This window comes from Dipteris shenzhenensis, chromosome 5 (genome assembly GCF_047967505.1).
Source record: "Dipteris shenzhenensis isolate YYH24624 ecotype China chromosome 5, Dip_SZ_1.0, whole genome shotgun sequence".
NCBI classification, from domain to species: Eukaryota; Viridiplantae; Streptophyta; class Polypodiopsida; order Gleicheniales; family Dipteridaceae; genus Dipteris; species Dipteris shenzhenensis.
The window spans coordinates 40,915,341-40,928,795 of record NC_141600.1 but is presented as its reverse complement, the minus strand read 5'-3'; positions in this window follow the sequence as shown (position 1 = coordinate 40,928,795).

Genomic DNA, 13,455 nt, shown 5'->3' with positions numbered 1-13,455 from the left:
TAGATATCACTAGTTGATTACATATTTTTGTATTCGATATGTATAGGCTCACTGTGTGACTATACCATTGTAATTTAACAAACAATGGATGATGCATTCAAGCCTTATTTAGGTAAGTTTGTGGTGGATGTTTTTGAATAATATACTAGTTCACCTTTCAGCAAATGATGGATGATGCATTCAAGCCTTATTTAAGCAAGTTTGTGGTGATGTTTTTGAATAATATACTAGTTCACCTTTCAGAAAACGATGGACGATGAATTCAAGCCTTCTTTAGATAAGTTTGTGGTGGATGTTTTTACAGTGATGTATGTGGCCCCACTACTATTCCCATGCATAGAGGAGCAAGGTACTTTGTGACCTTTACGTTGTCTTTTCAATGGGATTTGTTGTTTCTGTAAAACAAAAATTTTTTAATCTGTAGTTATGTTGTAATTGTGTTTTGTGCTTTAGGACATTTTAAAAATGTGACTAAGAAAATTTGTGCACGTACTAACCAAATATGCATGTGGACTTATCTGTTGGGAATGAAACTCTGCATGGCTCTTAGGCTACCCTAGACCTACATCCATGCAAGATTTGGTCTCCAAATGATTTGGTATGTGCCACGTGGAAGGTATAATACATACATTTTTGCAAGTACTCCCTACTAGTGACTATGTATGGAAAATAGCGCACTTACTAACCAAATACGCATGTGAAATTATCTGTTGGGGATGAAACTTTGCACGGATCTTAGGCTACCCTAGATCTACATCCATGCAAGATTTGGTTTCCACTTGATTTGGTGTGTGCCACGTGGAAGGTATAATGTGTACATTTTTGCAAGCACTCCCTACTAGTGACTACATATGGAAAATGGTGCACGTACTAACCAAATATGCATGCGGACTTATCTGTTGGGGATGAAACTTTGCACTACTCTTAGGCTACCTTAGACCTACATCCATGCAAGATTTGGTCTCCAAATGATTTGGTATGTACCACGTGGAAGGTATAATGCGTACATTTTTACAATCCCTACTAGTGACTACGTATAAAAAATGGCGCATGTACTAACCAAATATGCATGTGGACTTATCTATTGGGGATGAAACTTCGCACGAATATTAGGCTACCCTAGACCTACATTAATGCAAGATTTGGTCTCCAACTGATTCGATATGTACCACGTGGAAGGTATAATGTGTACATTTTTGCAAGCACTCCCTACTAGTGACTACGTATGGAAAATGGCACATGTACTAACCAAATACGCATGTGGACTTATCTGTTGGGGATGAAACTTTGCACAGCTCTTAGGCTACCCTAGACCTACATCCATGCAAGATTTGCTCTCTAACTGATTTGGTATGTGCCACGTGGAAGGTATAATGCGTACATTTTTACAATCCCTACTAGTGACTACGTATGAAAAATGGCACATGTACTAACCAAATACGCATGTGGACTTATCTGTTGGGAATGAAACTTTGCACAGCTCTTAGGCTACCCTAGACCTATATCCATGCAAGATTTGGTCTCTAACTAATTTGGTATGTGCCACGTGGAAGGTATAATGCGTACATTTTTACAATCCCTACTAGTGACTACGTATGAAAAATGGCACATGTACTAACCAAATATGCATGTGGACTTATCTCTTGGGGATGAAACTTTGCATAGGTCTTAGGCTACCCTAGACATACATCCATGCAAGATTTGGTCTCCAACAGATTTGGTATGTGCCACATGGAAGGTATAATGTGTACATTTTTACAATCCCTACTAGTGACTACGTATGAAAAATGGCACACGTACTAACCAAATATGCATGTGGACTTATCTGTTGGGGATAAAACTTTTCATGGCTCTTAGGCTACCGTAGACGTACATCCATGCAAGATTTGGTCTCCAACTGATTTGCTATGTTCCACGTGGAAGGTATAATGGGTACATTTTTACAATCCCTACTAGTGACTACATATGAAAAATGGTGCAGATACTAACCAAATACGCACGTAGACTTATCTGTTGGGGATGAAACTTTGCAAGGCTCTTAGGCTACCCTAGAACTACATCCACGCAAGATTTGGTCTCCAACTTATTTGGTATGTGCCACGTGGAAGGTATAATGCGTACATTTTTACAATCCCTACTAGTGACTACGTATGAAAAATGGTGCACGTACTAACTAAATATGCATGTGGACTTATCTGTTGGGGATGAAACTTTGTGTGGCTGTTAGGCTACCCTAGACCTAAATCCATGCAAGATTTGGTCTCCAACTGATTTGGTATTTGCCATGTGGAAGGTATAATGCGTACATTTTTACAATCCCTACTAGTGACTACATATGAAAAATGGCAGACGTACTAACCAAATACGCATGCGGAGTTATCTGTTGGGGATGAAACTTTGCATGACTCTTAGGCTACCCTATACCTAAATCCATGCAAGATTTGGTCTCCAACTGATTTGGTATGTGCCACGTGGAAGGTATAATGCGTACATTTTTACAATCCCTACTAGTGACTACGTATAAAAAATGATGCATGTACCAACCAAATACGCATGTGGACTTATGTGTTGGGGATGAAACTTTGCACAGCTCTTAGGCAGACCTAGACCTATATCCATGCAACATTTGGTCTCCAAATGATTTTGTATGTGCCATGTGGAAGGTATAATGCATACATTTTTGCATGCACTCCCTACTAGTGACTACGTATGAAAAATGGCGCACGTACTTGCCAAATATGCATGTGGACTTATTTGTTGGGGATGAAACTTTGCATGGCTCTTAGGCTACCCTAGACCTACATCCATGCAAGATTTGGTCTCCAAATGTTTTGGTATGTGCCACGTGGAAGGTATAATGCGTACATTTTTGCATGCACTCACTACTAGTGATGACTACATATGAAAAATGGCACAGGTACTAACCAAATATGCATGTGGACTTATCTATGGGGGATGAAACTTTGTGCGGCTCTTAGGCTACCTTAGAGCTACATCCATGCAAGATTTGGTCTCCAACTGATTTAGTACATGCCACGTGGAAGGTATAATGCGTACATTTTTACCTCATTTTTACAATCCCTACTAGAGACTACATATGAAAAATGGCACACATACTAACCAAATATGCATGTGGACTTATCTGTTGGGGATGAAACTTTGCACAGCTCTTAGGCAACCCTAGACCTACATCCATGCAAGATTTGGTCTCTAAATGATTTGATATGTGCCATGTGGAAGGTATAATGCGTACATTTTTGCATGCACTCCCTACTAGTAACTACATATGAAAAATGGTGCATGTACTAACCAAATATGCATGTGGACTTATTTGTTAGGGATGAAACTTTGCACGGCTCTTAGGCTACCCTAGACATACATCCATGCAAGATTTGGTTGCTAATCAATTTCATATGTGCCGTGTGGAAGGTATAATGAATACATTTTTGCATGCACTCCCTACTAGTGACTACATATGAAAAATGGCACACATACTAACCAAATATGCATGTGGACTTATCTGTTGGGGATGAAACTTTGCACGGCTCTTAGGCTACCCTAGACCTACATTCAGGCAAGATTTGGTCTCCAAATGATTTGCTATGTGCCACGTGGAAGGTATAATGTGTACATTTTTACAATCCCTACTAGTGACTACGTATGAAAAATGGCGCACGTACTAACCAAATACACGTGTGGACTTATCTACTGGGGATGAAACTTTGGACGGGCTCTTAGACTACCCTAGACCTATATCCATGCAAGATTTGGTCTCCAACTGATTTGGTATGTGCCATGTGGAAGGTATAATGCATACATTTTTACAATCCCTACTAGTGACTACGTAATGGTGCACGTACTAACCAAATACGCATGTGGACTTATCTATTGGGGATGATTTTGGACCAATCTTACATAATCATGTATTAATGTTTGACACATGTTACTACCAATGAGCACCATTCCATGCTAAACATTGACATTTTTTTCTTAATCTACAATTTACAAATATTAGTGACAATATTAGTGTAATAATTGCAAGCATTGATATATACGAAATTCAATATGATATTCAAAATGATAAAGTTTATAGCATGAGAGAGAGAGAGAGAGAGCTTATACTTGAACACCTTTTCAATGCTTAATGTTTATAATTACTTCACACGATTGTTGCTGCCACCACTTGGTCCCAGTCCTCCTTGGTAGAGTCTGACAAGGCCTCATGCCAACTCAAGGCTACACCTTCAAGAAAATCAGGCAAAATCTCTGCCCACCGATCCTTCATGGACCATCCGAAAGCTGGCATCCTCGAAAAAAATCCCAAAGATAAGACTTCGAGTCTTCCCCTTGGGTCCCTCAAAACACTAGAATCTTCACCATGATGAAACACAAAGATCCAAAAAATATCCCAAATAAGATCCAAACAAGATCCCACAGAGCCTTAGTATACCAAGACCAACTTATTATGCATAACCACTTGTTGAAAAACCTCCACAATGTGATCCTCAACAAAATCTTCAAAAATAAGTGACCAACCAGCACCATGAAAACATTGTGTATACATGCATTCAAGAATCACCCTTCTTACAATTGGAAGTACACATAACAGCTTCAAGATATTGTACTCTTCATCATTTGCATAGCAAAAGAAGTTGAAAGCATTGAGAATCACCACTCCACTGTTATAGTCAAAAAACACCCAAAGACTCAACTCTTCTTCACACCAAGCTACTAGTGCATGAAACAATCCCCAATCTATCATTGTGCCTACTGATGGCATTGTAGATTCACCAACATATTCAAGAGTGCAAACATAAAGGATATGATCATAATGACCATGCTAATAGCTTGAGCATCACCTTCACAGTCTTTAAGTTCTCTTAAACGGGCTAAAATCTCTTCTAACGAATTCTGGTGCTGACCGGCTTGGTGAGATAATGGCCTCTTCGGATCCTTTTCTTCTCCCCATGCGAGACTACAACATCACTTAGGATGTTACCATATTCATTCTCCTCTAACGGAAGTAAGGAGAAAGATATGTTGTGGTTTTATTTGCATGAAAATATTTTCTTCATCTCTCTTTGCAAGTGATAAGGGTCTCTATTATTAAGATTGGGAAGAGCAGTTTGCTAAGAGGTGCGTGAAGTTTCATTACCCCCAACTTCATGTCACATCTTTTTGGTGGAGATGTCGGGTACACTTGGTATTGGATTCATCCCACCTTACTAAATGGTGTCGGGTGTACTTGATTGCATGTTATGCCTATATATGCACGTGTTTCTGATGTGATAAAGAAGATGCCCGATGCATTGTTGGAAGAAGATAATTCAGCTCAACATGACATGAACTTATATATATGTAGGGGCTTGAAGGGGCTGATTTGGCTGGATGGGTAAATTCTGGGGAAACATGGCACCTCCTTCACAGAAGCCTCTAGAAATGGCTCAAAATCATTCTACAAACTGCTAAAAAACACAGAGGTCTATAACTTCTACCAAAAAATTGATATAAAAAATTAAAGTACATATAGGGATATGCCCTAAAGTGAGCTTCATACTGATATATGTTTCGTTGAAAACAGATAAACAGTTGAAGAGATATGGATAGTTTATTGAAAGGGGGTAAAAACTACCATAGAAATAAACAGTCATACACAGAGACTCATAACTTCTTGTCCTAGACCAATGTAAGAAACTAATTATATGTGAGGGAGACCCTTAAAGAGAGCTTCACGTTGATATAAGTTTCATTGAAATCGGACCACCTAGGAGAAAGTTATAGGCTAGATACTGATAGGGGGTCTAACTACTATATTAACTACCATCTATCCATGTAGATTTTGCCTAAGCAAACTGCTCCCTCAAGACTCCACAATTATCAACGATCCAATACCCCTAGAATTTGCCTAAAAGAGAGGAAGAAGCTTGCATGGTGGCTCGAGAAATGGATGGAGCACACTCTTTGAGTATACGTAGATGGGGAACACTATGTATGCTACATAGCACATGGTTTATGCTATTCATCTCACCAAGTATACCATACAGCATAATGTTTGGCATATATCACACCATGTATGCTATGTGCCTCACGTTGTCTATGCTATGAATAGTACATTGATTGTATAGTTCCCTAGTATGCTAAACAACAAACTATGCATGCTATATGGAAGATTGTGCATGCTACGAAGTATTTATTTACAGCCCATTTTATTGCTATGTAGTAGACCTTTATACATGCTATCCATATGCTATCCCTATAACACATTAATGCATAATTTCTTCTCAATAAACATATTAAAAACTGCTATAGAGTACAAAGCCACAACTCATAGCAAATAATATGTATAGAAACTGATCTTACCTGGGAATCATCAAGGAAATGTATTGGGTGCTTCTCATATTCATTTTTTGCAATTCGATGACAAAAAATTTCCTTCTTGTTTGGTGTCACCCTTGTTTGTTCTGTTTAAAATTTGACGACAAGTTCCCTCACTTCAAAGCTCAACATATCATTATAGTGTTTTCGCTTACAAAGATCGAAAGACAACTTTCGTCCATCTGCATCATTTGAAACCTGTTAAGTGGTGAGTATAAATTCCTTGGGTGTATGTTAAGCAGTCTTAAAGCTATTGGAATAGAAATTTTATCCTCATTTGAATGATTCCACTACCATAGTTTGTATGCTTTGCTTCACAAGTAGTTCTGTGTATGATTTGGGATTCTTCAATTCTTGAAAGGACCTCTTTGATGCTGATAGAACTGTGAATTATTGACGTGTTGGTCACCAAGACATTTCAAAAAGCGTTCATCCTTCATCAGTAATTGAATGATTTTTGACCTGTCTCTCCTACGAAAAGAAAGTGACAACTGCAAAATACTATTAACTATTTCACTTGTAGTCTCTTTCTTCTTTGCTTCATTGTCCATTGAAAGGTCATTGGTTTGTACTGCTAGGTTTCTTTTCCTTCGCTCCCATCTCCTATTAGCTTCATATTTTTGTATAATTTGTGATTCTGGTGAGATACCTTTGACAACTAGGCCTTGATTGCAATGAACAGTATATATTAGAACATTTCCAAGTTCCATAAACTATGTGAGTTACAGATGTGTAGACAAGAATAGATGTAGAAGACTGGGAGAGAGGGGAAGATACTGTAAATTTTCCACATTACATATTAGAAACTATAAATACCTTGTCCACGGGGCCATGGTTGTAGGGAAGATTGATGGGTGGTTCCATGTTGTGCTTGGGCAGAGAGGAGACTGTGCAGACAAAGACTAACATCGAGGTTCAGAGAGACAACACGGGAGATAATATGTAAGATTGTATTAGATTCAAATTGCTCTCAAATTGTGAGACAAACATAAACATATCGGGAGAAGAGAGAAAAGACTGGGTGGGTCCCATCGACACAGTTTGTAGTTACAGTAGATGCCCATGTTTTGGTTGCACATAATAGAACCTCAAGGGGTTCACCTTATAAAATTTTAGTGTACGATGTGCATTCAAAAGGAGGGGTATTTTCATTCACTTTTTGAAAAAATTTAATAGGATTACATTAGCGAGAGGGGTTTTTAAATTCATTTTTTGAAAAAAATCATAGTCCGAGGGGTGCTTTTATTGGGGGGAAAATTTTAGTTGAGGGGTTTTTTTAATACCCTTTGAACTCACATGATACATAGGGTTTCTTATTAGTGCACCTATCGAGAATAGAACCTCTTTAAAAAAATATCCTTTGCTTTTGTGCTTTTTTTTCTTTCGTAACTCGTGTGTGGGACACAACTATTTTGGACATGTTACCTTGCTCCAACCCAAGGATGCAATTGGCATCTTAACCTTTGTGGAGAGAAAGGCCACTAACCCCGCACTATCACATGGTTCTTGAGAGGTCTCTCTACCTACTGATATCAGATCCTCGAGACTGTAGATGTCTCCTTCCTCTCTTAGGTTCTGTAGCATTGGGTCCTCTTGGAACATTTATTGCATGAAGTCTGGAGCCTCTGCTTTACCAGAGCTGGATAGTTCCTCTTCTTCCACCCTCTCTAGCACTCTAAGTTTTTGCCCTTCTATGAGTGGCTAGGTGGTTTGGATGAATGGTATGCGACCCTCTGTCAACCTTAAGCCTATGCTCTAATTTCTTTTGGCATTGTCGTACCAAGTCTAAGCATCTAGTAAGTGTTGCTTTTCCAAGGCTGGGTCTGGATATGTTTCATTATATGATGGTGGGGGTGTAAGGCTTTGGGCTTGCACTGGCTTCTTTACATCCGGGTATGGGGGCATACTCAGCTCATCCTGGGAGAGGGTTCATTTAGAGGTAGAGGAGGTGGTGAGGGTGGATGTCTCCTCATCTGAACCATCTTGGATGAGGAATTGGTTCGTTCCTTTGCCCACCTTAGTGATCGTTCCTTCATCCACCTTGGTCACCTTCTTGAACCTGGTCTATGGGGTTGGGGCTCCTTGAGGTTTTATGGCATAGATGTTTTGTCCTTCATTGCTTGATTCTTCATTCCTTTCCTATGGCCCTTCCTTGCATCCTCATGATGACCTTCAAGGGTATTGCCACTACTTGACTATTGGTAGGGGCCATTATGGAGCATCCCATGTACTATTGCCGAGGGATGAGGTCATCAATTTGTGGGGGGGTATGTAGAGTCAAATTGATGTATGGGTGTGCCTAAGGGCTAGGTGTCCTATGCTAGGAGTGTGTGGGAGTAGGTGTGCTAGAGTTGGTAAGGATTCTAGTAGGTGTGATTTGAGTGAATCAAGGAGTATGGTGAGTGATTGAAAGAATGTAGGGATTGATTGAGAGAATTGATGAGTTTGGTGCTTTGTAATTTCTTGCCTATATAAGAGGCTCATATTATGAATAAAATACAACTTGCCATTGATTCTATCTTGTGTACTCTCTCTCTCAACCATGGATCTCTGCCTCCATCCTCCTTGAACTCTCCATTAATCTCTCTTGCACACCTTGGTACCTTTATTAACCCTGTTCAATACTCAACAAATCGATTCTAGTACTCTTGGGAAGGGTGGCCAAAGTTGCTAGTCTCCTCAGAGGGAAATCCTTGAATAGATGCTCCATTCTACACCCATCACATAAGGGCATGGGGCCTGTTGCAGGTGGAACCATAGGGGTAAGATCCCTATATGGGTAGTCCTTTAATTTAGAAAATGTAGCCTTGGCATTTAAATCATGATATGGGAGGGTTCACTGAGCCCTTATATGGGCATTCACTTTTTAATGATACAATGATGGATCTCATCCTCAATGGGTAATGGCCTGAATATCTGTATCTCCTATCTCAAGATCATCCTCCTCTCTCGTATCATGATCATCATCACCTCCATGGCCATGATCAGATTCCTCCATATGCTCCATATTAGTAAATGTACTATACATCACTTTGGAACATGGCATAATAGGTATGGCATGCCACCATAATCAAGTGGAAATTGTCCAATATCTTTCAACAATAAGTTGAATGTATGAGCACCACATGGCACCCATGTGAGAGGGATACTTTTTCCAATACTTTTCAAAAATAAGTTGAGAGTATGAGCACCACATGGCACCCATGTCATAGTATGAGCACCCATGTCAGAGTGGTATACTTTTCCATGATCATCTCCTCCATGGTCTTATAATTTGATGCATTATCTGTTACTAACGTAGTAACATTTTCACTGCCACTAACTTTATGAATTGCTATTTTGTATATTTTTAGAATATATGTTGAAGTTCTTTCTTTTAGAGACATATGATTACTCTCCAAAAACATTGTTCCCTTAGGAGTAATGCACATTACATTTATCAAGGGTCTGGCCTGCTTGCTAGTCCATCCATCAAAAGTAAGAGTGCATCCATATGTAGGAATAAAATCCAATATCTTTTTCGTTAAGCAGTCCGCCATAATCTGTTTAACTCTATCAAGATGATCCGTACGCATTTTATTATAATCCTTCAAAATAAATCCTAGTCTAGCACGTGACTTTAGGGCATTACGAAATGTCTCATTCTCTTTGAGTGGTATGCCATTTTTTACAAATGCTTCTGTCCATCTTAAGTTCTCTTCGTGCACTTGTTGTTGAAGAAAACCATCCTCCATAGGTGATTGTTCTCCCCTTCTTCTCTTCTTTACCTGATTGACATTAGTCACATCAAAACTCACATGTGCATTGCTTGCTAGTAAATTTACATCCCCTTCATGTACTGATGCATCCCTCACATCTAAAGGTGTTTCTACTTCAACGGTCTCATCAACCTCAGTGCTCACATTAGGACTTGGATGATTTCTTATCAAGGTCGAATTAACCACTTTTTTCACTTTCTCTAAATATGATTTGCATAATGGAAGAACATTAGATGAAGTGCATGAGCAAGCTTCAATGTCACTGCCAATTGCTAGAAAATGTTGCTTGATGCAAGTAGAACCACCCTGAACTTGTGTCCACAATATTTACATTGCAGGATAGAGACTGAGGCATACACTTTCCATATATCCATCACGTATGACCAAATCTTTCCGTGCACCATGCTTTTGAAGTTGCAAGGAAAAACATAAACAAAAAAAATTAATTCGCGTATGCAAAAGAAACATACTACAATACATATTACGTCAAAAGAAAGAAATATGCTTTCAAAAGCATTTTCAAGAATGCAATATATTAATTTTTTATTCATTCATGTACCATTATCAAAAAATGAGATTATTTTCATTCATTAAAATATATATTTCATTCACATAAGATTATATCGTTACTGGATAATGATATTTCATTTTTTAACATTCTTTTAAAAGAATATGAAATAGTCTTTCAAAGAAAGGTGCAAGAATGAGTAAATGCAAATTGTATTTCACTCATTCACATTATTTTGAAAGAATATAAAGTATTCATTCAAAAGAAAGTGTCAGAATGAGTAATGAAAATTGAGAGACATGCAGTCATATTCTATTGAAAGAATATACTCAAATAGTGAATCATACATTTATATTCTATTGGAAGATTATTAAATATTCATTCAAAAGAAAGTGCTTAAATGAGACTGTAGGTGTTCTACTAAACTAAGATACAAAGCAACAAATTTATTTCTTTAAAACTCTAAAATCATAAACACAAAAATAACAAAATTACATTGAGATATCTAAGAAAATCTTTGTATTCATTCACATTCTATTGAAAGAATATTTAATATTTATTCAAAAGAAAGTGTCAGAATGAGAATCTAGGTGTTCTAATAAACTAAGACACAAAGCAACAAATTTACTCTAAGATCATACACACAAACAAAGAACAAAATCACATTTCTCACAAGAGATATAAGGAACTTAACAAAGAGAACCTAGAAGTCCCACAAACAAATTCTATAGACACCAACAAAGACCAAAATAACATTTCTCATAAGAGATCTAAAGAACTCAAAAAAGAGAACCTAGAACCCCCACCAAGAAATCCCATCTTAGTTCAGACCTTCTAGATTGCTTTTGCGACCTTGCAGGGTCTTACTTATTTCTTTTCCTTATTTGGTCTCTTTTGCTTGGCCAGAGAACCAAGCGTGAGATCAGGTAAACTAGCAAATTGTGAGTTTAAATATAGGAAAAGAAGCCCATAATCATCCTAATACAGCCTTATTCATACAAATGCGTATTCATACGAATAAACTTTATTCATACGAATATGATTGGATGATGTGTCAATTTATGAAAAAAGTGTGATGTGTCAAAGTCTTTTTGCATGATTTTTTTCCCCTTCTAATCATTCATTTAGATTTCTCGCTTTTTTGGAGTCATGAATTCAAAATTTTCTACTTAGCATGCTATCATTCCTCCTTAAGGACTTATGGGCAAATAGATCTCACACCATATCATTGAACACCTCCTCCTCCATGCCCTCATGAGATAATGGTGGAGGGCTACTATCACCATCACTCCATGCATCCATAATGGTCCCCCATGAAGATCCCACCTCAAATCTCCGATGCTTCGCCTCCTCACAACAAGCAATATATAGGGCAACATATGTAGGTGTGGCAATGCATCCTATATCAAATAGAAAAGGAGCATATATAAAGCACTTGAACACCCATAGGTATCTCAATCAACTTCAATGTTTAAACACTTACTATGGATATGATGGCAGCCCATTCTTTGTACTTTGAGATGTGATTGAGTGTAATTCTCTGTGCACGATACATGTTCCCTCGACATTGATCACATATACATTTGATTTTTTGCTCCAACCACATTTCTCAATTGTGGAGATGGAGAGATTCATCCTCACTATTGGAGGTGCTTGTTGAAGACACAAATAAAAATAATCAGAGCACAAAATGACTTTAAACTTTTCTCTAAACTCTGCTAATCGCATCTATTACCCTATCTACACTGTCTCTAAATGTGTCTAACAGTGCGTCTCCACTGTGTGGAAACATTTTTCAATAAGCATCTATTAGAATTAATATAGCACAGCCAGACGCTCTTTTAAATGTGCAACTGCTGTAAAACCTATGCTAAGATAAGAAGACCCTCACTTTGCCACTTTGCATTTCCACTCCATCGCCTACAAAACCTCCCCTTAGCCTCATCTCTGTGACAAGAAGGACAAGAAGGAGGCCTCATCTCCAAGCCCCACCCCATCTCCAAGCACTCCATCCACAAGAAAAGAAGGACAAGAAGAAAAGACAAGAAGGAGGACAAGAAGCTTTGCATACCTCTCCGAAGAGAGTCTCTTTTATTATACTTGTGCCAAGAGCTTTGGTCTCTAGTTTCATCCTGTCGCCTACAACTCTGAAGGTCTTTTGGCCTTTTTGCAAGTCATGAGGTTGGAATGTCAGTCGCTCTGTATTTTTTGTCAAAATTTGGGAAAAAGAGCACGTCTAGTAGTGCATCTAACAGTGCATCCATGCTATTTCTAACTAGTTTAGGTGTGTTGATAGAAACATTGATAGACACGCAACAGAGCACGTAGATAGGGGAAGAGGGCTAAAAGTAAGGGAAAGCATGTGAGGAAAAAGGTTGTAAGGGAAAGCATGTTTATTTTTGTATATGCCTTTGTTACTTTATGTATTTGTGTATTTGTATATATGCCTTTGTGTCTTTGTGTATTTGCAGCTCAAAAGGTTCGCTTGATCCTTGAGATGCATTCTTGCAATAATTATATATCCTTTTGGGGCACCCTCCCACTCCACAAGAGTTATATAACTACATGACAAACACTCCACCCACCCCACAAAAGTCGAGAGTACAAACCTCAGGGGGTTCACCTAAAAAATTGTGTACCATGTGCATTCAAAAGGAGGGGTATTTTAATCCAACTTTTTTAAAAAATTTAACAGAATTACAATGACAGGAGGGGAATTTTAATTCAAAGTTTGAAAAATTCACTTAGTTGATAAGTAAAGAGGAGTGTTTTTATTGTGGGATAAATTTTAGTTGAGAAGTTTTTTTAATACCC